Source organism: Chlamydotis macqueenii, chromosome 4 (assembly GCF_036417535.1).
Source record: "Chlamydotis macqueenii isolate bChlMac1 chromosome 4, bChlMac1.mat, whole genome shotgun sequence".
In the NCBI taxonomy this organism is placed as follows: domain Eukaryota; kingdom Metazoa; phylum Chordata; class Aves; order Otidiformes; family Otididae; genus Chlamydotis; species Chlamydotis macqueenii.
In genome coordinates this window covers 49,510,951-49,533,729 of record NC_141559.1, presented here as the reverse complement: position 1 = coordinate 49,533,729, position 22,779 = coordinate 49,510,951, and the positions used below count along the sequence as shown (strand labels likewise).

Below are 22,779 nucleotides of genomic sequence, written 5' to 3'. Positions count from 1 at the left end.
CACTTCTATACTATTCACACAGGTTGTAATTCATCCCTGAGGGATGTAGATAATTTCCCACTTCTTGAAATGTCTTGACCAAATATTCTATTGCCATGTGTGCTGGGACAGATACATACGTAAGAGCAAGACTGCTTTGTAGCCACTCTGGGAGAATTTTTGAAGTATTTTAACGTAATCACCATGGGTAGTTCATTGTGGTAACTCATTTTCCTTAGGGTTAAGAAAACTTGTCAGATGTAATTATCACAGTAACTTGGCTGCCTACATATTCTTTCTTGCAGTGTTGAATTGTGTGTTCTGAAAGCTTGAGTCAATTTATTTTAGATGATCCACCTTTCCACCTTTTTCAATGTGTAGCTCTGATGAAACTACAGTAGAGTCTGAAATTCAGGATTTATTGTTTACGTGGGTCTTTTTATGTTGAAGGTTTTCCAGGAGTTCTTTTTCACATGATGCTCTAGAAAATTTTCAAAGTACCTTTTGATACATCTTCAAGCAAAGAAAACTGAATGTGTATTTGGAGTCATTGTTACGTGTGCTGTCATTCTAACACAGCAATTTTTAAGCTACTGCCACTACATGAGGCTGAGGCATGCATGATGGCGTAGGACATCAAGATGTATTTAGAAGTAACCTGGCTGGAATGCCAAGTGCATTTAATGATAGGGGACAGAGCAAGAACTGTTAATATAGAAGAAAGCTATCTGCAATGCTTTCCTATCCAAAAATTTCCTACCCGGTAATCCTTAGTCAAGTCTTGATTGTTGTACTTAATAGAAGTTTATCGTGACTTTTGATCAGTGCATAGATTTGCCCTCGTGAAGATTTAAGAAGCTTTTACAGTTAACCAGGCCCTAGAACTTTAGGAGTAGGAGAAAGGAACTGATGTAATTTAAAAAAATATTTTCTAAAGAAGTTTATATATAAAAATTAAGCTCTCATTGGTGGGAAATTTACACCAGGTGTCATATACCAACACATAGTGATTGATCGTGATACATTAAGTAGGAGAAAAAGTATAAACTGACCATCAGTAAATAACTTTTTAGTAGTTTTGTGGTAATTGCAAATATCTTGTGTCAGATATGAGTGAAGTAGAGCAGAAATATTCTAAGTGGGGTGTTCTTCTATCAAAGAAATTAACCTCAAACCGATTCTCAATAAACAGACTGTTCAGGTACACGTTCTGATCAACTTGTGGCCATTGTCACTCTTTCATTCTTGAGCATGCTTATCCTGAGCACAGGTGATGGCTGATTACATCTGATGATGCCAAACCTAAAAGAATAACATCTAGCTGAACTTCAGAAATTAAACTGATGTCACTGGAGATTAATATTTTCCCATCTATTTTCATCCCTTGGCTTTATAGGCATATGATGCATTTTTCTGAAGACAGGCATCCCTGGCAGGTTCAGTTGACGCATGTATCCATGTGTTATTTGTTTATTTTACATTATGTAGGAACAACCACAAGTGATGGTTTATATGGTCTATGTCTAATTAGATATTCAATCCTGTCCAGGAGAATGGCTACACTTCTTTGTAGCTCCATTGCTTTTCAGCAGTAGAAGCTGCTGAAAGCACACCTGAGTCATTGAAAAAAGGTTCATTTTATTTGTAAGGTGCTTCAGGATCATATGTGTCCAAGACATTTGCTAGACTAGCTGAAGTCCAGGACAGAGCATGTGGTTGATAGCTTCCCTCCTGTCCTGTAGATTTTTTTTTTTTCCTGTAATCTGGGAAATACTCATTTGAAACCCATACTCCTTGTTTCTTCCTGGGGCAGGTAACATGCAATTCATTTAGACACATTACCATGTTACTAGAAGGTATTCCACTACTATTAAAAGATCTGAATAGAAACATGTATGGAATAATACAAAGAAAAAAAGCAATTACACCTGGTTGTACATTGTTCATCTACATATCTTGAAACACAGGGAGACTTCCACCAAGTACCTACATTAGCAGTGTGAACTGTATGTTTCTTGGTCATGTTTGAATTTCTTAATACCAACTATCGATTAAATCACACTGCAGCGTGCCGCTAAGGAAACTATATGCTTGATTTCATTGCTGCTGATAGCCACAATACAGGAGATATGATTATCATCAGTCTCTGAAAAGCGTAAGGTGATAGTCTTGGTAGCAGTGACATATTTGTCTTTTTTTTTGCTAACAAACATACAGATATAGTTCTCTTTGAGACCTAGATGGTATATGTGGTATTTATGGCATTTAATGTTTCCTGTAGATAAAGATCATCAGATTTATATCTAGTAGTTAAAGCAGATCTCAGTATATACTAAAACAATGCTGCTGTCACACTTAGTAAATTCTATAAATACTAATAGGTAAATTATTATTTACACAAAAATAGTTGCAGAGACAGTAGGAAGAAACAAGGTACCAAAATGGGTTAAGCATTGATGGTAGATCAGCTAATGGTAAATCTGCCTTCTGAGAAAATGCTTCAGGAAAGAAATACTGCACTGCAAAGCACTGCATGTTGTATTACTTCAGTAGTAAGTTGGTACTGCTAATAGTGATTTTAACGCATTCTTCCATTTTCATATTTGCATAATATGAGTATTTGGCATACAGGTATTTGCTGATTTAGTTTCTAATCATCAGATGAATGCTTTATGGATAGCAAGGTAATGTAGCATCTGGCACTAGTGGTCTGGTACATACGAGTTGTGTATTTAATTACAAACTATACTGCACGTTCCACCTGACCATTACAGCTCTCAGGTTGGGTATAATTCACACATTCATACATTCTCTGAAATTTAAGCCATTGGAGTTCTTAAATCTCTTTGTTCATGGATCTCAAGTTAAGTATAAACTGAGCTTTTTAACTTCTGTGAACTAGTTTTTTTTGGTAAAATAGTAGTCCTAAACTAACCATTTGGAATGAAGCAGCAATAATGATTAATTTAATGGGTTTGTATTTAGAGTTTGTGGGGTTGTGCTTTTTAAACTACAGTAACACTAGAAATAGCTGGGATCAAATGGAAGGGATGCTTTTGAGCTAATTCTGAAAGAATTTGTGCTGTATTTTTGTTCATTATCCACAGTGGTTGTTCTCTGATCTTTCTGTTTCTTTAAATATAAATTTGGACAATGAACAAAGTTCTTTTGCCATGGATTTCCTGATTTTTTTTTTTTTTTTTTTTTAGCTTGGATTGAGAGGCTGGTTATTCTGTATTGCATTTTCATTTTGATTGTAGGCAAGCCCATTGCTGCTGAAAATAGCTCAGATGTTCTTAGAACAAAAACATCAGCCAGCAGCTCAAATTCTTTCTCTTTTTCTTTTGCAGACTCTTGCATGTGAATTAAAATAATTTATTGAGAGAAACCTTCATAAAGGGCTAAATAAACAAGATCTATATATACAGAAATTTCTTACTTCCTCTGCATTTGAGACAGAGCTAAAGTCGTCTGTCTGGTAAGTCATATTTTTTCTTAAGGATTTGTCTTTCTTCCTGCCCTTATAACTTGCGTTCTTGAGTTTCTAATTAGTGTTCAGAGAAAACCAACTTCTGTTTGCTGGTAGTTCTGCTGCATGCTCTGTATGAAGTACGAAGACCAATCTGCAAAGGTATTAATCACTGTGCTGCTTTTCAAGCTTCCGAATAGTACCTATGATTCTGCATGGTACTTTGGTAAAAGTGAGAGTTGAATAGTTTATCTAGTAGTTTGTTCTCAGTTTGCTGTAATTAAATCATTAAATGCTTTAAAGCAAAACTGATGATTGTTCTGTCCTGAAATTATTTACCTGTTTGAATGTTCTGAATTTAATGAATAAACTTCAGAATTTGTTTTACAAAGTGTATTCTGTGTCAATTCACAGTTTAAAAATAAACTTTCCCAGCAATTTTTTCATGTCTCATTGCTTGCTGGTGTCATCCTGTGTAGGTAAAATAGGTTCATGTTACTGATGCAATGGTATATTTTTCTTGGTGATATGCCTATTTCATAGACAGTAAGCATGCTTTTCAGTTCTATTAAAGACATTTGTGGCTTACAGAGTTTCTTCAGGTTTGGATTGTATTGCTTGAAAGTTTTTTTTTTTGTCTTTGATTATGAAGTGTTAACTGAGTACAACTCAAACAAAAGAAAGTTTTGTCCTCTACCTTCTATTTTTATTCTTCATTGTGATTAAAATGAAGAAAATCTCAGAAGAGCAAAAGATTTTTTTGCTCATTGCCGTGGCTTTTCTAAGCAATTGGCTAGCATTAACTGGAAGGTTATATATACTTAGTCCATCTGATCGCGTATGCTGCGGTGCTTTGGCTTACCACAATTACTGTGTGCTTACGTACTGCATGCCCTGGTTCTGCATAGTTCATTTTGCAGGCTGTGCTATAGCCCTAACAGTAGTTTATTTTTAAAATATATTGGAAATCCGTGTCATATTTAAAAGTAGTTGTACATTTAATGTAAAGCAGTAGACATGCATTATATTTTCATAGGAGAAAAAATAGATGAGTGCTTTTGCATAAAAGCTGTTTGGAGGTTTTCCAATTCATTTAAGTTTTAGTAAGAGGTTTTCCAGCTTATTTTTGGATAAAAAGAGAAAATCTGAAGTCTAGGTAAACATTTCATCTAGCATATCTTTTTGTTAAAAATACAGAATTTTGTGTAAAAAATCAGAAATTTTCTTTAACAATTTTTCAGAGAAAGTAAAACCAAGTTTCATTCAGTTGTAAGGTTTGCAGTAATGTTTTATTCTGACATTTGAGAATCATGGATCTTCTGCTTGTTCTTCCTTCAGTTGCAGATACTGATATCGTAATGTAGGTATCCCCTTGAAACCATGGGAATTTCAGTACCGAGTATACTTTATTTCAAGTTAGAAAGTTTCTACTCTTTTTTCTCCTCTCATTTTTAGTTAAATTATATTCCTCTTGGTTTAAGACCTTCCCTCTTCCTGTCTTACTGTCACATATAAAGCTGCTTCCCTGGTCCTGCAGATCAGTCACCCTGTCCTTCTACTTCCTACGTTTTTTTGACCACACTCTAGCAAATACTTGTCTTATGTTGATGGTTTTCATATAAAAAGAATTTGTCACCTGATACTTGAGAACAAGCTGCAGCTTCTGAAGGAACTTAAGACACTTCAGAGGCCTCACTGAATTTACTGTTTGAGCAATGTAGAAATTGATGATCACTTAACATGTCCAAAAGACATAACTGGAGGAGAAATTACACAGAATTAGGCTGCATAATAAACAAAATATTTACCAAGTATTTTCAATTAAAATAGTGCTTGAATTGTGTAAAGTAAGGGTCAAGGATGGTCTACTAATGGTCATTTTTTTAATTCATGTAACTTTGAAGTTACTACATAAGACCAAGGGTTGCTTGGCATTTAATTTTTGACTGAGTAACAGACCTAACTTACAGGAACTTGTATCTGGCCTGCTAACACAACCCAAATTTTAGCTGAGTGAACTTGGCACTAAATTCAACTAAAGGGAGGAAATCTCAGGAGAGCAGTGGAATTTCTTTCGTTGAGTAAGTATACCTCTACATTCATGGTGAACAAACAGTAACATTTTGTGCAGGTTTCTGCTTTGGACAGCGTGTCTTTGTTCACTTGCCAAAGGTGGTGTCAAATACATTGAAAAAAATAAACTTTCTTATTTGGATTTTTCATTTTACTTAATGATATGGTCCTGGGGAACCCATTAAGTCTGGAATGGTCTCACACCGTTGTTTGTAATTCTTTGTGTCAAGAGTAGTAGCACGCTCAGAACAAATTAGGTTACATAAACGTGCTCCCTCAGTATTGTCTTTGTGAGCTCAGATAGAGGGGTGGGAGGCAAGTGTATCTATAAGCAATCTGTGATGGAATTATTTGATCTATTTTTTTCTCAAAGTAACGGTTCAGTAATACTATACATTGTTTGGAAAACATTTATATTGGTAAGAATGAAACATTTTCTGAGACACTCTGATTACTGTGTGATCTAAGTTCAATTCACTTATTGAAGGCAGCAGGGTTTTATGGTATCTGTGCTGTATGGGATTCTTATCCATGAGCAGAATTCCAAAATGACAGGATTGTATCAGCAGATCATAGTAATATGTTGAAACTGAATGGATTTAATGTGTGACAACATTGGAGAAGAAAAAGGTGGTTTGAAAACTGGAGAGCAAGATCTGGTAATAGAGGAAATTAATTTGAATGAAAGGCCATCATGCAGGCACCTCTTCCTTGCATTAGCTTCAGATTGGGGATATACCAAATGAGGTGCTGAGAGCGGGTGCATTATTACGTGAGACCTATCAGTTGTGTTTGCAGTGGACTTATCTGGCCATGTGCTATTCTCAGATGGCGATAGTTAGCTCTGGAAAAAGTGTGTGATGTGACTCTGTATGTAACTAGCTGCTTTAGAGGGGTGCAGTTTTCATGGCATCCTGGTTTTAGCTCCTGTCTGCAGTAATGAAGATGGCAATGCTCTTTACTGGCTCCACGGCTTAGACTGTGCTTGACCTTTTGATAGATCCAAATGAATTAGGAACTGGGAGGATTCCCACATTCTCACAGTAGCTCATCATCATAAACCTGTGGTTTGGGGGAAGAGGATAAAATTAATCACTTCATTAATAATCAAGTATAGCAATGAGCATCTTCTGTCAGGATTACTAATTTTAACTATAATATCCAAGCTTTCAGTTGCTTTACCTTTCTAAAATAAACTCTGTCATTTGAGATAAATGTTTTTCAGATTCTGAAACCTCAAAAGTATTCATTTTCCATCTTTTAAAAAAAAATAAAAAGTTTACAGTTGAAAGCAGATATTTTTTGCATGAAAAACATACAGAGGTAGTTTAATTTTCACTTCTGCCTTGAGCTTTGAGTTTCATTTTACTGTCTTGTGTTTGAGTTTGAAAAATATTGATTTGGTAATAAAGTTGCATGATACCTAGTAGAGAATTTTCCTGTTAAGCCACCTTTGTGCTTGTACTTTAAAAAAAAAGCATGCTTATGCACTCTCTCTTCCTAAGTAAGCACTTAACCATACGTCTAATAAGTGTGCTGTAATATCTTTTCAAGGTGGCTCACATAAGGCATTACCTGCTTATATTTGTGTGTAAGATTGCATTTGTCTCCATATATTAGTGACTTTAAGAATTAGTCACTAATGTTAACTGTCACTAAGAATATGTCCCTGAATGTTTCATGGTGTTTAGAAGGCTGTGTCATCTTTACTGCTGGAGGCAACTTGAGCACTGAGGCTGCTTCCACACTTGAGACTGCTGATGACTTGTTCCGCAGAAAGGTGGGGTTTTTTTGTTCCCTAGAAAGAAATTGTTTAGTATAAATGCATTTAAAAAGGAACTAACCTGGTGCAAAGAAGACTCTTAACACGTGTATCTTCCCTAGGCTGTGAGAAACCAACAGGTGATAAATGTAGTAGCAGCTCCATCCTTTTGAAGCTAAATGTGTGAGTGACAAGCTCCTGTGTGCAAGAAGCCTTCCAACTTTGGAAGTGCTCCATGAGGTACCTGTATAGGATTCACTCACTTGCATGATTCATCTCAGTAGATCTAAGTGAACTAAGAGGTGAGGTGCAACTGGATGCAGCAGAATTGTATGTGTGACCCTGAGTTTCTGTCAGGTCTCTGGATCTTAGGGAAAGCAGCAGATTTCTTCTCCGAAGTCAAAGGAAGTAGAAGTGAGAACAGCAGAGATAAATAGTATATGTCTAATGAGATACTGTTGTCTTATTTACTTCCTGGGAGGGAAGAAAGCAGAGGAGGCAAGAATGGGAAGATAGGCTATGTTGCTCATGTGAGGGGACAGTTCATTTGGAGAGCCAATTCCTCAGTTTTGATAACGCTTAGTCTTTCAGTACAATCGAGTTCTTACCAGTAGAAGGAATTTTTCAATAGTTTTCATAGTCTTCAATATATAGAATGAGTTAGTTGATCTTTCCACAATGATGGTTAGCCAAATAACGGCAGTTGGAACTTGCTGTCAAAGATCTGTTGCATCTCCAAGTGGTGTAAAATCAGCTTTTTGTTTCCACTTCCCCTCTGGGTCCTACACAAAGCTTACCCATGCTGAAGAGGGAAGCTGACGGCTGTTACAACTCAAGCCCAAAGTAACAGTTTAAAAGTGAGAGTAAAATTTATGTAAGACTTTGTTAAAAATTAGGATATGAAGTCCATGTGTTAAACAAAAAGCTTAGATGCTATGGCTTAAAGTCTGGGGACATTCTGATGTACTGAAAGACACTGCTTTTTCCTGTGACAGTGACACAGAAACAGTGATTAAAAATTACCTTAGACTCCTGGAAGCAGAAATAAGCTAATATTGAAATAACTTGAAAAATCTTCCTTAAAGTATGTCCCAACTGTATCTGCAGGCAGGTTTCTAGAAGCCTACCTGCAATGTAAGAACTGAATGTTTGAAGCTAGATCACCACTTCATACAGATACCTCTTGGAGTAGCTAACAGTAATACATGCACACAGAGTATTTTCCAGTAATGCCTTTGCATGAAATTAAAGATGCTTTACTAAAACTGAGCATTATCATCAACTGCTCATTTAAAAAAAAAAAAAAAAAGCTTGGAGTTCAAAGGCTCAAAAATGTAACTGGGGCAAACATGTCTCAATTCCTAAAGATTGTATAGATTTACTGCCAATGGGCTGTATTGAATTACTTTGAACTCCAGAGCCTGATGTCCTGTGAAGTTTGTATATGCTAGTGGCAAAGGTTGCTATATGCTGGCCTCCCTACTTCTATCTGGCCTTCCCTGCTTTATGTAAATAGGATAAACATAAATCCACTGACTTGGAAATAATTTAGTGGTTTCTTGCCTTGTAGCAGCTGACTGCATGGTGGTTTTCTAGCAAAACACTTAAGTGACAGGCGGCAGGTCAGCATGGTGTTGATCTGTCTTCCTGTGATCTTGGAAGTCTCATCCAAATGACTTAAAATGCCTAGATTTCTGTAGTGAGATGTGCCAAATATTTGCTTGTGAAACCAAATGATTGGTTAATAAACATTTTTTTCTGTCTAGATATGTATTAAAATATATGTGGTAGTAATAAAGAATAAGTAGAACAGCTGAAATGAGCCAATCATGAACTAATCAGAATTTAAACAAAACCTGTCAACTTATTTCACATTGAAAATACTGTTATTATGTGATACTGGTAAGGAGCATGCTTTTGTCAGATTTTTCAGATCTAGGTACTCCTTGGGTCCAAGTAGAATGAAAAGCAGTAGTGTCAAAATAAAGCTCTAAATTTTGAAGTCTGTTCCACTCTTAGCAATAGTATATGCTTAACCAAAACATTTATTTAGAGTTGGAGAACTCTTTCCAGTGGAAATCTGGGCTCCTTTGAGTAAATCCTTTACAGGCCAGCAAACACAACAGTACAAATTTGAAAAACTTTTGAGTCAGCTGGTAGAACTACTTATTACAAAATGTTTATTAATTGAATTTAATAACTTCTTTGTCAATTACCTGGCAAACCAGAGTGACCTTGACAAAGGTTGTTCTTATTCTTAAGACTTTAAAAGATTCATGTATGTGTCTGGGCCTATTGAATTGTCACAAACAGCTGCTACTGTGCACTTGCAGAATACTTGAGTATTCAGTGTTACAAACTCTGTCTACCTATCTGGTCACAAACTACATGACCCAATGTTTAGTCTGATCTTTGAAGATGAATAAATGCCGAGGAAATTAATAGGACATGGACAAAATGCTTGTTGGAGGAGAATCACTCTAGATGATAGATAGTGTAAGTGTATTATTTTAAATGTCATTCCCTTGTTTTGTATGAAGTCAAAATACTATCTTTAGGCTTTTGCATACATTGCTATTTTTAGATTGAGAAAAAAGTTTATAGAACGATTTAGGAATTCTAAATTGTTTTTTTTATTTTGAGGTTTCAGAATTATTTGTGTTTCTGCAGTCAAAGTTGCACTTCATCACATGCTCCTCACCAATTAGAAGTGAGGCAGGTTTTAAAATTACTATTTCTTTCTGCAAACAGAACATCTTTTCTAGCTGTTATACAACCATAATAATACTGGAATGAACCGCTTAATAAATTTAAAAGCCTGGGTCATTCATAAGTAACACCTCTGACTATCATTCAATGCCTACTGTGCCACACTTGGTGTTTTGTTGGACTGATGGAGTTCTTATACTCAATTTTTGTTCATTTCCTCACCCTTTCAGTTTCGCACTTGGTGCTCTCATGCATCCTTTTGAATTATATGAAAGTTGTTATATCCAAGTGCATTATCATGCACAGTAGTGGTAGGCTGTGTTCTGCAGCTAACTGAAGAGAAATCTCAACAGAATTAAAAATGCAGCATCCTGCATGAAGTGCAGACACCTCATCTATCAATTGATTTTTCTGGCAATGACCTTTGTATGTGTAAATCTTCCTGTTTTCTTTTCCTTTTAACTACATTATCTTAAGCAGATGTGTTTGATGTAGAGTTCTTTCACTGCTGTTATCATTGTGTAATTTCAAACTATAGTGAATAACTTTCATATTCCGTTGCATGAGTTACACGCTGTAACACTTAACAATTGTAAATTCCTTTCTGAAAATTCAGATAATATTTCCTAAATGCTCTTCTAAGTCAATGCAAATGCATTGATTCTGGCATAGTTAATCAAATGATACAGAAATTTTCATATCCCTTAAATGAAATTGGTAAAAATTATTCCTGGAAATTTGTGGTAATATATGATTAAGGAAAAGTCCATCCTATCTGTCACTGCTATAAAGATAATGAACTGGTATGCTCTTGTTTGGACACTACCAAGTGTAACGAAGCAGTGATGGTAGCCCTGGCACTGAGAGCTGCTAGTGCTAATAATCAATACCAAGATTGCTAGCATAACCAGACAAATCACTGTCCTGCTTTGGGCAAGTGGGCAAATAAAGAAAACAAGCTCAGTATAAGACCATTCAGTTTAGACCATGGTAGCTGGCTTGGCCCTTCAGATACAGCTATGCTACTAACATGAACTGTGACATGTCAGTGCTTAGTTTTTCAGTCAGTTCTTTGACAGCTTCTTCCATTTTATGCTGTTACTGGCTAAGCATCATTCACACCGGCACTCATAAAAGTCACTATGTCATTATTTTCTGTATAATGTTTGCATGTAGTGTAGAGTAGTTTTTTTTCTATTCCACATAGGAACAAGGAATGACAAATCATGTTACTTAGAATTAGAGACTAAGGGTATTACTAACCATAGATTGCTGCATTTTAATTAATAAATGCTTTAGCTATAAACAACGTGTGAGGAAGCGATCAGGCCTAAAAATAGATAATAGCATATATAGGCCCAGGTTGCTAGTTTTAGTCTAATCCAAGGCAAGTAATGATCACACACAGTGTACGATAGCATAGCATTTTGGTCTATGTGAAGTCAGTTAAACAATGTAGTCCATTTGACGCAGGCACTTCTCTGCTGGCAAAGCAGCATCTCCTGAGATGAGACCTCATGGTGTTCCAGGCTGGCTGTGGCCTCTTCTGTGTCTGGAAAAAGCAAGGAATTTACACTACTCGATCTCTCTGTCCCTACAGGGTCAGCCCAAGGTATATTTTAAAAGTGAAGCTAGGATGGTTTTGTTTTTACTATTCATTCCAAACATTTTATGTGGAATAAATGCAGCACTTAATTTTTTCTAGGCATAATTTATATGAGGCGTAATTACATTTCAAAATCCAAGTGCATATTTGCAAGACACATGTTGGATTGATAGTGATTAAGTAAAGCTTCACACTGGATTTGCACACAATTGGAAGAGGTGTAGGTACAGTCAGTTCAAAGAATTAAGCTGATGTGTGTCATACCTCAAAATCTAAAATATAAAAACCTCCATTTGAACTAGATGTCTTTCGGATTTTTGTAAATGGGCTTATTTCTGACCGTAATGACTTGCATGAGAATGATCTGATTTCTGAATTAGGGCATAGATTTAGATATGGATATGGATTTACAGGAAGAAAAAAGGAGAACAAGCTATAACAGCAGCAACAACAAAAATCTGTTTTTCCATAAGAATGGGCTTATCTTGACACTTCAATTCAGGCTGCTCATCAAATAATATCTTTTTAGAATAATAGTGCCTTGACAGCTGCACTAAATAAAAACTGACAAATACAGGGATTTTTTTGTTTGTCTTGCTTCTAATGAGCTTCAGAACTTGACCTTTCAAAATAACTTGACTAGCTGGAGCCATAACAAGACAGAGCTATTTGAGGGCACATAGTGAAGGCTCAGCTGTTTGGACGGTGTTTATCATTCCATAGCTAGACAAATAGAGGAAACAGCAAATCAGTCATAAGGGTGAACTATAAAACTAAAAAAATCTTCCCTAAATCATTATTTTTTTCCAACTACTGATGAACTTGACAAATATTTCCACTATTAAAAGATTGTTACTCCAATGCACGCTGCATTTTCTCATCTATATTGCAGGTGAATATTGAATGCTGATATTTTGGTTTTTGTTTGTGTTCATGCTGAGGGCTGTGAGAGGTCAAACTAGGTCTCTAGATTTTCCAGTTTAGAGGGAAGTCAGTGCCCTAACTTTAGCGCTGACTTCATCATTTTCTCTCAACATTACCATTGTTGGTTAATGTTCAGTAACAGTTTCAGTCCCTGGGTTACAAGTACATTACCTGCTGAGAAAGCCTACCATAGATCTCTGCTTGTTAATTATTGGCTTTTTGCAATTCAACTGCCAGTGAGAACATGTTTAGCATTCTTTTGATCGTTTAAAGGGCTTCCTTCACTTTCCTATTTGTTGTGCCTGCCTACTAAGATTCTAGTGAAAAACAGTTTTCTTGTAACCAAGAAGAATATACTGTTCTAATAAAGAATTTTACCAGAGATGTTATGGCTAGCTGCTTTATTTAAATGTGGTGGAGTGCTGCAGAACAAGAGTAGGGAACTGGATCCCAAATCTTTCAGTTGACAATGGCACACTTAGCTAGTAGTTCATTCCTACCAGTGTTGGATTATCACTGGAGAGGTGGAAGGAAGGATAATAAACTTAACCTTTTATAGGTCAAGTTGTCTAAATATGCTTTATCTCTAGTGCTTGAACTAGCTACTGAAGAGAGCTGACAGCGATACTGCTTATTAGCAGATCATTTTTTAGAAGCTGTGTCTTTGCTCTTTTTGTTCATCTGAAACATGAATTTCATTCTGTTTGTGAAGCAAAAAGCACAAGTGTAAGGTCTACTTTTTGCTTAAACCTGCTAAAAATTACATGTACCTGTCATCAGATGCTTTTAAGTAAACATATTTGTAACAAGACAGTCTTTTAAGAACTGTTAAATCTTTATCAACAGTTGAGTCAATCTTGAGAAAAACTGAGCCCGGTGCTTCAGTGCGATTTGACAGACGTGATTGATACTGTTGAGGTTATGAGGTAGGATGGATGTTGATCAAGTCTGTGAGAAACTTTAGCTGTTCTTGTGGCAGGGGATGTTTCTGTATCTTAGACCGTTTGAGTTTTGGGGCTAAATCATCTTTATTGTTGGCATAATCCATTGTTTCTGTCATGGAAACCTGCCTTAGAAGATATCGAACTACACTGCCATGGTACTGTCAAATATGCTCATTAGTTGCCAGGATGCAATTTCATTGCCTGAGAGGGTGGAGAATTTCATTAGCTTCATTAAGACCTTTGGTACAGTCATCTGTTTTTCTGTGCTGATGTTCTGCCTGTCAGCTTGAAAGCTTCAGAGCGGCTTTCGGGAGTCGTGCCTTAGAGAACAGTGGGATGCTATGAGCTGCTCTGCAGAGCTGAGGCAAGGGCAGCCCCCCCAGCAGCTGCTAGCGCCCCTCAGGATATGGGTGTATCCTCAAAGCTAATGTTCTAGCAATACCGACAGCAAGTTCTACAAAGCCATCAGTAGGTGTCAAGGGTAAAGTTTATGTGTGAGGAAAGCCGAACTGAAGGAAAGGAAGGAAGCAGGAACTTGTCTCAAACTTTTAAATGGTGCAAATATTTCAGTGATTGTCAAATGGACATTTACCTATATAAGTGAACACAAGCCTTTTGCACATGCCAAAGAGATTCTCATAGTATTGATGCAGTGTGATTTTTATTTTTTTTATTCCTCCCCACCCCCCATGGCTCTAGCATAGAGGGCTCACTTTAATCTTGATTGAATTTACTTTTCTGAAAATAAGAGAGTTTTAACCTTGTGGTGGGTGTGGTATATCATCTCTCACGGAATTTGTCAGATGCTTCAGGGATGCTTGGATGAATAGAGACACAGTTACAAAGTAGACTTTGTCAGTTAAAGCTTTCAATTGCTTGATTCTTGCAGATGCAGTATTCCAATTTTTTGCCACATCAGAGTATTGTGCTGTATTTACCCTGAGACTCAGTCTAGAAAAACTGACTCTGTATTAGTCAATATTTATTTTTCAACAGTATTCCCTTTCACATTGTCAGATACTTAATACTGGGAATTAAAATAGTCTTTGTGGGGAATTTGTTCTATTTTGACCAGGCAGCATACTTGAACTTGTTCCTTACTGCTCTGCAACTTAATTTCAAGTTACCTTTTAAATTGGCCCTATTTGGTAACTTGTTAGGTTTCTTGTTACCATATTTTAAAGATTGGGAGTAGCTTTAATGTAGCAATGACGTATCTTCAACCAATACCAATGATGAAAACTATTTTTAAAACTATTGCTGTTTGGAGCTTCATACTGCCCTTTTCATACAGAGCACGGTATTTGTAATCAACAGATAGACCATCCTTCTTTGGAAGTGACTGGTGGATTTTTCTTCTGAGTATGGCTCAGTAATGTAGTTTGTCTCTGTTCCTAGTGTCAGAATTTCTGTAAATACCTTCATTCACCTTTGTGCCCATTTCCCAATCTCCTTTTGCTGTTACAGAGCAGTAGGAATATTGTTGAAGTCAGTTTCTAGAGCAGCATAAAGGTTTTATAGCTTAGAGCAGAATTTGTCACCTTTCTTTATTACTATTTGTTTCAAACTGCAAGCCACAGAGCATTATATTAGGAAAAAAAATATTAGAATATTCTGGCAGGAGATGGTATCATTTGGAATATCAGGGAAAACTATCTTTCAAAATTATTCAGTGCTATATTACTGTGTGAAGCAATTTATGTGGTTAATAATTTCTCCTTCCTAGGCTTCTTCAGCTTGCCAGCTCTCTGAAATATTGAAGTCCTTCTGACCTAGAGAGAAATACTAGGTTGACAGCTGATACCAAGGTCTCAGACAAGTTCATCTAAGTAGTTGCTTGTTTTTGGTGTTTAATTAAGCACATTAGGCTAGAGATATAGTGAACTCTTAGTCTTTGAAAACGACTGACTTGCATATGAGGTCCATATGAACAGCAGGACAACTATCCCCGCATTTCACAATCAATTTTAAGTCAGTCACTTATTTAACTGAAAATGCATATACAAAAACAGGTGTTAGTTTTTGGTCTCAGTTGCAGGATTACTTCTCATTTGGACCAGTAGATGAGTCCAACTCATCCAACGCAGAGGAGGCAGAAGTGACAAGGAAAGGAGATGCACCTTTCCTGTGCTGAAGGCAGGATCCTAGGTTGACTTGAACCAACTTAAGAACTGGGTAACTTGTCCTTGATAGCCTTTGTAGGAAATAGGAAAATGACTGTTTTGTTCACAGCCTTCAGACTCAATATACCCTAGCAGATTCAGATCAGTTGTCTTAAACATGTGTATACACCGTGGAGTGTTCATTGTAGGACTCTTTAGAGATGTACAGTTTAACAGAATCTGTTACCTGAGGAATAAAAATTAGATTCTAGTAGCATTTTTTAAATACTTCATATTGTTAACTTTTATAGGAGAACATAAGGGTGGTATTAACAAATAATAACTCTAGCCTACTTGGGTAGTAGTAGTAGTAGTTCATTCTACTCTGAAGAAAGCTTTGTTGGTCTCTTTCCATAGAGAGCAATGAAACTTGGGGAAACTAGCTGTCCTCACCAAAAAGTTAGCGTGAGTTACTTCCCTTCATTCCACTGCATGGCCCACACAAATATCTATTTCCCTTTACCTCAGAAAGAACAAATGACTTGAAGATTCAAAAAAATCACTGTTATGTGGTATATGCTACCATGACTATCATGCAGAAAATACCAAATGCTAAAATAAACATGCAAACTCCAACATTTCTTCCTTAATTAGAAAAATGACCTGGCAAAACAGCTTAAAAGAACAAGCTATTTCTTCAGTTAGAATCATAAATAGTTTGGGTTGGAAGGGACCTTTAAAGGCCATTTAGTCCAATCTCTGCTACAAGGAGTAGGGACATTCTCAACTGGGAAGAAATGTGTGCAAATATGTATACACATATGCACAATTCTCTGCTTTTGACATGGCAAATTCTTCAGGAGTGAGAATCCCATCTTCACAGAATCATAGAATGGTTCGGTTTGGAAGGGACCTTTAAAGGTCATCTAGTCCAACCCCCATTGCAAGGAGCAGGGACATCCTCAACTAGATCAGGTTGCTCAAAGTCTCTTCCTACCTGATCTTGAATGTTTCCAGGAATGGGGGCATCTACCACCTCTCTGGGCAACCTGTTCCAGTGTTACCACCCCCATTGTAAAAAAATTCTTCCTTGTATCTAGTCTAAATCTACCTTCCTCTATTTTAAAACCATTACCCCTTGTCCTGTCACAACAGGCCCTGCTAAAGAGTTTCTCCCCATCTTTCCTGTAGGCCCCCTTGAGGTACTGGAAGGCCACTATAAGGTCTCCCGGAGCCTCCTCTTCACCAGACTGAACAGCCCCAACTCTCTCAGCCTGTCTTCATAGCAGATTTGTAAATGTGAAATCAAGTATAGAATATGTTGAGGTTTTTTATGTATGAATACTTGGACTTCATTTCAAGTGGCCCAGGGGCACTGAGTGGCTTTTGATTATCAGTTACAGGGAAGTATCTAATGCAGTCTTCTGGAAAGCAGCACAGTTTGCATAACTAACTTTCCCCTTTTAGAATCTCTTGATAGCGAAAACACATTTTTTCCATGTTCAGTTATCTTTAAACAGAATTCACACTAGGTTCTCAGAATTTTGCTTTTAAATCAAGTGTTGTGCTAAAAAAAAAGTCTCTTTTTGATCTGCAGCAGCATGTCAGAAGCAGAGAAAATCATTAGGTTTAATTAGGATGAAATATTTATTAAGCACTGGTAGATGAATGGAGTGTATTCAGTAACAGAGAAATTGTTTGTGGGTAATGTGCTGTAGTAGTAACACATGAGGCGTGCATGACTGAATAAATCTGTATGGAGATTTTTTCCTTATCAATTGTTTTTCATCTAGAGTATAAGTTTTATTTACATAGTATATCATTTTTGTATCATTCTTATATATCTGAATCAATGTGTATTTTGAAGGCTATCTTGTTAAATTGATAAATTAAGATACCTATGGGTATTGTATCTGCTTATACATTCGTAAGTATCATTTTTCACCTACAGTAAATGCAAGTATGGGGAAATTAAGTGAGATGGTGAGAAATGGGTTTACCCACTGTCGTGGTTTAGCCCCACTCAGCAGCTAAAATACTGTGTAGTCACTTGCTCACTCCCCTCCCTCCACTAGATCCCCCAGTGGGATGGGGAGGACAACCAGAAGGAAAAGAAAATAAAAACTCGTGGGTTTAAAAGAACAGCAGGAGATAAAACAGAGAGGGGAAAACAAAACATTACCAGAATATGCTAAGCACTTGATTTACAGTACAATAGCTCATGGTGGATGAGCTCACTTCCAAGTAGCTAAAACCTGCCCCTTAGCACTGTCCCCACTTTATATAGTGAGCATGATGTCACATGGTATGGCATAGTCCTTCAGCCAATTTGGGTAAGCTATCCTAGCTGTCCCCCACCCACAGGAGCCACCAATTCCAGGTCCTCTCCCAGATCAGGTGAAAATTAACTCTGTCCTAGCCAGAACCAGGATGCCAATGAAGAGCTTGTGCACTGCAGCTTTAGTGTTTGAATACAGTAGCCTGTGATAATGAACCAATTAAGAAGCATCTAAGAAACCAGGTAAGAAAACAAAATATTAATTATAGCCTAGGCTTTTTATGTTATAGCCTGTTGGCTAAATTCTGTCCCTTATCGTTGAGACATGTTTCTTGTTGATTTACTAGAAATTGGTCACTGTTGTGAATAAAACTTTGTTCTATAACTTCAAGATGTGACCTTGAATGTTTACAGCAAACACTGTTGTTCTTTTCTTACTAAGGGCTGGAACTATAACTCCAGTTCAGAATTGTCTCATTTTCAAGGTACAATGCTTTATTGCATCTTTAGTAGAGAAAAACAGATAAAATCAAGTGTAAATGCACAAGATGGTATAGATAAGCTGAATGGAGAAAATGCTTCAGCCAGCAGTGGTCTGGACGTACTCATCAGCTGTATAGTGCTGTCTAGATGGATGCCAAAGCTTTACCTGTGTTACAAGATTTCAGAAAGAAGAATGGCAATCAATTTTTTGTATTGAGTCTTAGTTCTAGATTAGTATCTCTATATTTGTGACAGTGAGCAGTGATCATAGGGCAATCTGACTTCTTTTTAAAAGGAAATTTCAAAATTAGGGCTCACCTTTTCCAAAGGCCAGGAGGCACTGCTCAAAAGAAGTTGGTTTCTGTGCTTAGTCTCCAAATCCCTGAGAAATTATATTTGCAAACTAATGGAGATAAAATTAAGCATTGTAGCCTGTGGCATCCCCTTCAAAGTGTTAAGTGTAAATGGAAGGGTTGGAATTAGGTCAACTATTTTCTAGCTATATTTTTCTAATAGTGCTTAGTGTACTACTGAAGCTATAGAAAACATTGTTTCTGTCACTGTAAAATTGTTGAGGAATAGTAGGAGGAGAAAGCTGATTGAGAGTGGCCTGATGGCTGTGAGTGCAGCATGTTGATAGCATTTCAGTTTCAGTCTCTTAGTCATCATTAAAAAGGTAATGTGGTAGTTTCATCCCTGCTAGTAAAGTTACGAGTTTGAAAACTAGAGGATAGGCACATGAATGACACTGAAGTGCTAGCTGTTAAGATTTTCTCTGGCTAACATCTATGTTTGTCAACAACCCGCACTGGTTAGTACTTGTGATCCCAACAGCAGCCCTGTTCAGCATTTAAGTAACAAGTGAGAAGAGACTGCAATTTTTCAAATTTAATAAGGGCACTGTGATGTAAGCGCTATCTCTGGATGGATCAATGCATACAAATCCTTAGACCTGTTCTCACTGGGTAAATGCTTTGTGTGGTCTGTTTGTGACAGCAGCCTGGCTGTTTGCATTCAGATCCCCCGGACGCATGCATCTGGCAACTGATTTAGCATAGGGACAGGCATAATATTAGCACAAGGTGATTGCAAGCAAGCCAGAATAAAAGTACTTGGCAGTGTTCAGTCACTGAAGATTCTTTATGTTAACTAGGTGTTCCCAGATGCTCTAGAAACCCCAATCCAAGGTTTTGTGTAGTGCTTTTCATCCTGTTGTGTCTGATTCCTGAGTGCTTTCCAGTTAATTGTGTTAACTTTCTCCGAATGCACCAGGCTAGTGACATTAAGACCTCCACAGAACTAAACCTGGTCAAATAAGGTAATTGCTAAAGAAAAAATCAGCATGGGAAATTTTCTGTGGCTGTTGAAGGAGAGGTATTTCCAAAAAGTGTGCTATCACAGGATGGGAATGTTTTTATTAAGTTTTATACAAATATTATTCTACTTGGCAAACTCTACCTGAGATACAGCAGATGCATGCTTTTTAACTTAGTAGTGATGCTAAGAGAGTTTGGGACTTTGTCTAGAAGACAAACTAAGAAAAATGCAGAAGCTGCATGAGTGCTGGTAGTAGTGGTAGACATTTGTGTGTGGAAATTTTCATTATATTTGGGGATAGTATTTGGGTAATACAAAACAGCAGTTACTCAGAAGCTTGCCACATCTTCCAAGCATAGGCAGATATTTCATGGTTCCTGGTGTCATACTCATGATTTACTTTTACAGCCAAAAAGTGAATATGCATGTAGAAACAGGAATTTATTGTTAGTCTGTCGGTGTTTTAGGTTCATTCAAAACAGGTCAGTGCAAAGCTTTTTACTAGTAATGGCAAGAATTGTGTTTACTGGGCTACTCTGGATCTGGCAAGACAGGCATAGGAATCTGAAGTTTCCTGTGGCTTGTGTACTATCTTCAGTTTTGGAATAAAGGGCCTATTAGGAGACACCTCAAATCTTAGAATTTCGTGTGTGCATCTGGAAGTTACTCCTATTGGAGTTGTTGGCTGCCTTGTGCTGTACACAACCAGGTTCCCTTCCCTTTCATCTTTACCAAAGTGAATCTCATAAGAGATTTTCTGTGTCAGTTATGTTTGTTACCAATTTCCTAATTCCGTCTTGTGAACATTTGGTTATGAGGCCTCCAGTTCTCTCAATGGTTTTGGAAACAGTTAATTTCTAATTAATCTTTCAATTGAAACTTATTCTTCTTATAGTAGGCTTGAGATTGCTGTGATCAGCAGGATGATTGCTGTTCAGGACAGTAATTCTGAGGGAAGCTTAGTTACAGACCTTATACACTTACTTTATGGCATCTTGTAAGTCAGCTTTAATTGTATTGACCTTTAAAGAGAATTTCAGTGAAAAATCTATTATGTGTTTACCAAAAGGAAAAAAAAATACAAAATACTGTCCGAAAAGTACTTTTAAGTAGAATTATTTACAGGTAAATAACACTGAGTGTGTTCTTATTGTGAAAGTGCCCTTTAGTAGATAATAGTAATAAGTACACTTTTACCATTAAAAAAAAAAAACAAAAAAAACCAACCAAACAACATACTGGAAGTGCACAGAGTGTCAAAAATACTATATGCCTGTGTAAAATTAAAAGGAAATTATCTTCTCCATATTTGTGTACTTCTCTCTCTTCTATGTGGGAAGAGTCTGTGTTAAAGTTTCTGACATTGCAGCCTTAGGACCAGAAAAATGTGAGAATAAAGACCTCTGTAAAACTGAAAGCAGACATCATATTTTTCTGCAAGAATGTCTTTTCCATTAGAAATATGGATTTAATAGCATCACTGCCCAACAGCTGCTGCTTAAAAACTCCACACTGACAGCAGCTGAACCACTCGCTCTGTGGACTAAATTGAAATAAGCATGTCTGATGAGCATCTGAGAATGATAGCTGGAAGGCAAAACCCATGACAGCTGGACCAGTGAATATAAAGACACTCATGCTTAATGTTCTGCAAAGACCAGCACTTGAGGTCCTGGTGAGCAGACAGAGCGTACAGAAGACATAGGATGCATTTTCAAACGTGGCCTATAATTATACGCACCATTTCATGTATGTGATACTAATTGCATACATAATTTCTGGCATGCTGGTCCTCATGTTTACCCAAGTACGGAATTTACATGATACTTTTCTTTGTGCATATGCAAATTTTATCACTTACACACACAATCATCTGAAAAACAGTGAGGGCACATTGTTGAATGTACCATGGTGTACTCATCTATGGGCTGGGTCAAGGCTGTCCCAAAATCATACCCAGCTCTTACAACCTGTGAAAGGTACGTGTTTTGCTTATGAAAGAAATTATTGGGCAAAATATTTAGCGTGGTCAAACCATCATGTTTGGTTTTTTTTTTTTCCTCAGCTCTTGTGTATTCCAGAAAGAGTATCTCAGATACTGCATTGATTTAAAGCAGATTCTTCAACTAGATATTGGTAATATTCTGTAAAATTCAGTGAGGCTAATGAAGCACTGCATGCTGCCTTCGGGGCTATAGCTATGGCTTGGCATAAAAATATGCCCTTGACATGCTTTGAGCTGCACAATGAACTAGTCGATAGGAAATGACTACAGTTTGTAATCCTGTGTAGTCAGAGAGACATCATGTTCCCAAACACAGAGAGAAATAAAAGCTGAAGAGTAAAGTGACTTATCACTCTTAAAACATCCAAGTAAAGTGTACATTTCCATTTGCTACTGTACAAAATTCCCTTTGTTGGCAAGTTATGTATCAACTGAGATGATCAGACAATCCTTTCAAGTGATTAATGGAATAGATACAATATATGCTAGCTATTCTAGTAAAACTTGATTCTGGCATGCTGCAGTTCATTGAAATGCCTTTTACCTTTGTGGAATAACTTTGTGGTCATCTCAAACGAGGTTACTTTAAATTTGGGGGAAAAGAGCAACTTTGATGTTAAAAATTGAGGCCTCTGTTGTAGTTTTGTTCATAACTTACAATAAACAATGGGAACAACTCTGGAATAGTGCATTAACTTTTCATTTCTGTTTTTTATGTGAAATTGCTAACATGGTAGAACTTTAAAACTTTGAAACACTTTTTACAAGTTCAGTTCTGAGATGCTTGTGCAAATCATATGGATAGTTTTGAAACAGAATATATTTATCTTTTTAAGTATGCCTCTGTTCCTGGAATGACAGCATAATCATAGAATCATAGAATGGTTAGAGTTGGAAGGGACCTTCAAAGCTCATCTAGTCCAACCCCCCTGCAAGGAGAAGGGACATGCCCGACTAGATCAGGTTGCTCAGAGCCTCATCCAGCCTGGCCTTGAATGTTTCCAGGGACGGGGCATCCACCACCTCTCTGGGCAACCTGTTCCAGTGTTCTACAACCCTCAGTGTAAAACATTTATTCCTAATATCTAATCTAAATCTACCTCCCTCTAGTTTAAAACCATTACCCCT

The 22,779-nt window shown here is 37.0% G+C and overlaps 1 protein-coding gene across 3 annotated transcripts in view; it reads left to right on the top strand.

Annotated features, from left to right (window-relative positions):
- SORBS2 (sorbin and SH3 domain containing 2) overlaps positions 1-22,779 on the top strand; it is a 163,275-nt gene that overhangs the window by 21,631 nt on the left and 118,865 nt on the right. For all 3 annotated transcript variants that reach the window (XM_086746244.1, XM_086746245.1, XM_086746247.1), the window contains exon 3: positions 3,330-3,457. The gene's annotated coding sequence lies outside the window, so the exon portion shown is untranslated. The remainder of the gene's footprint in view (positions 1-3,329; positions 3,458-22,779) is intronic.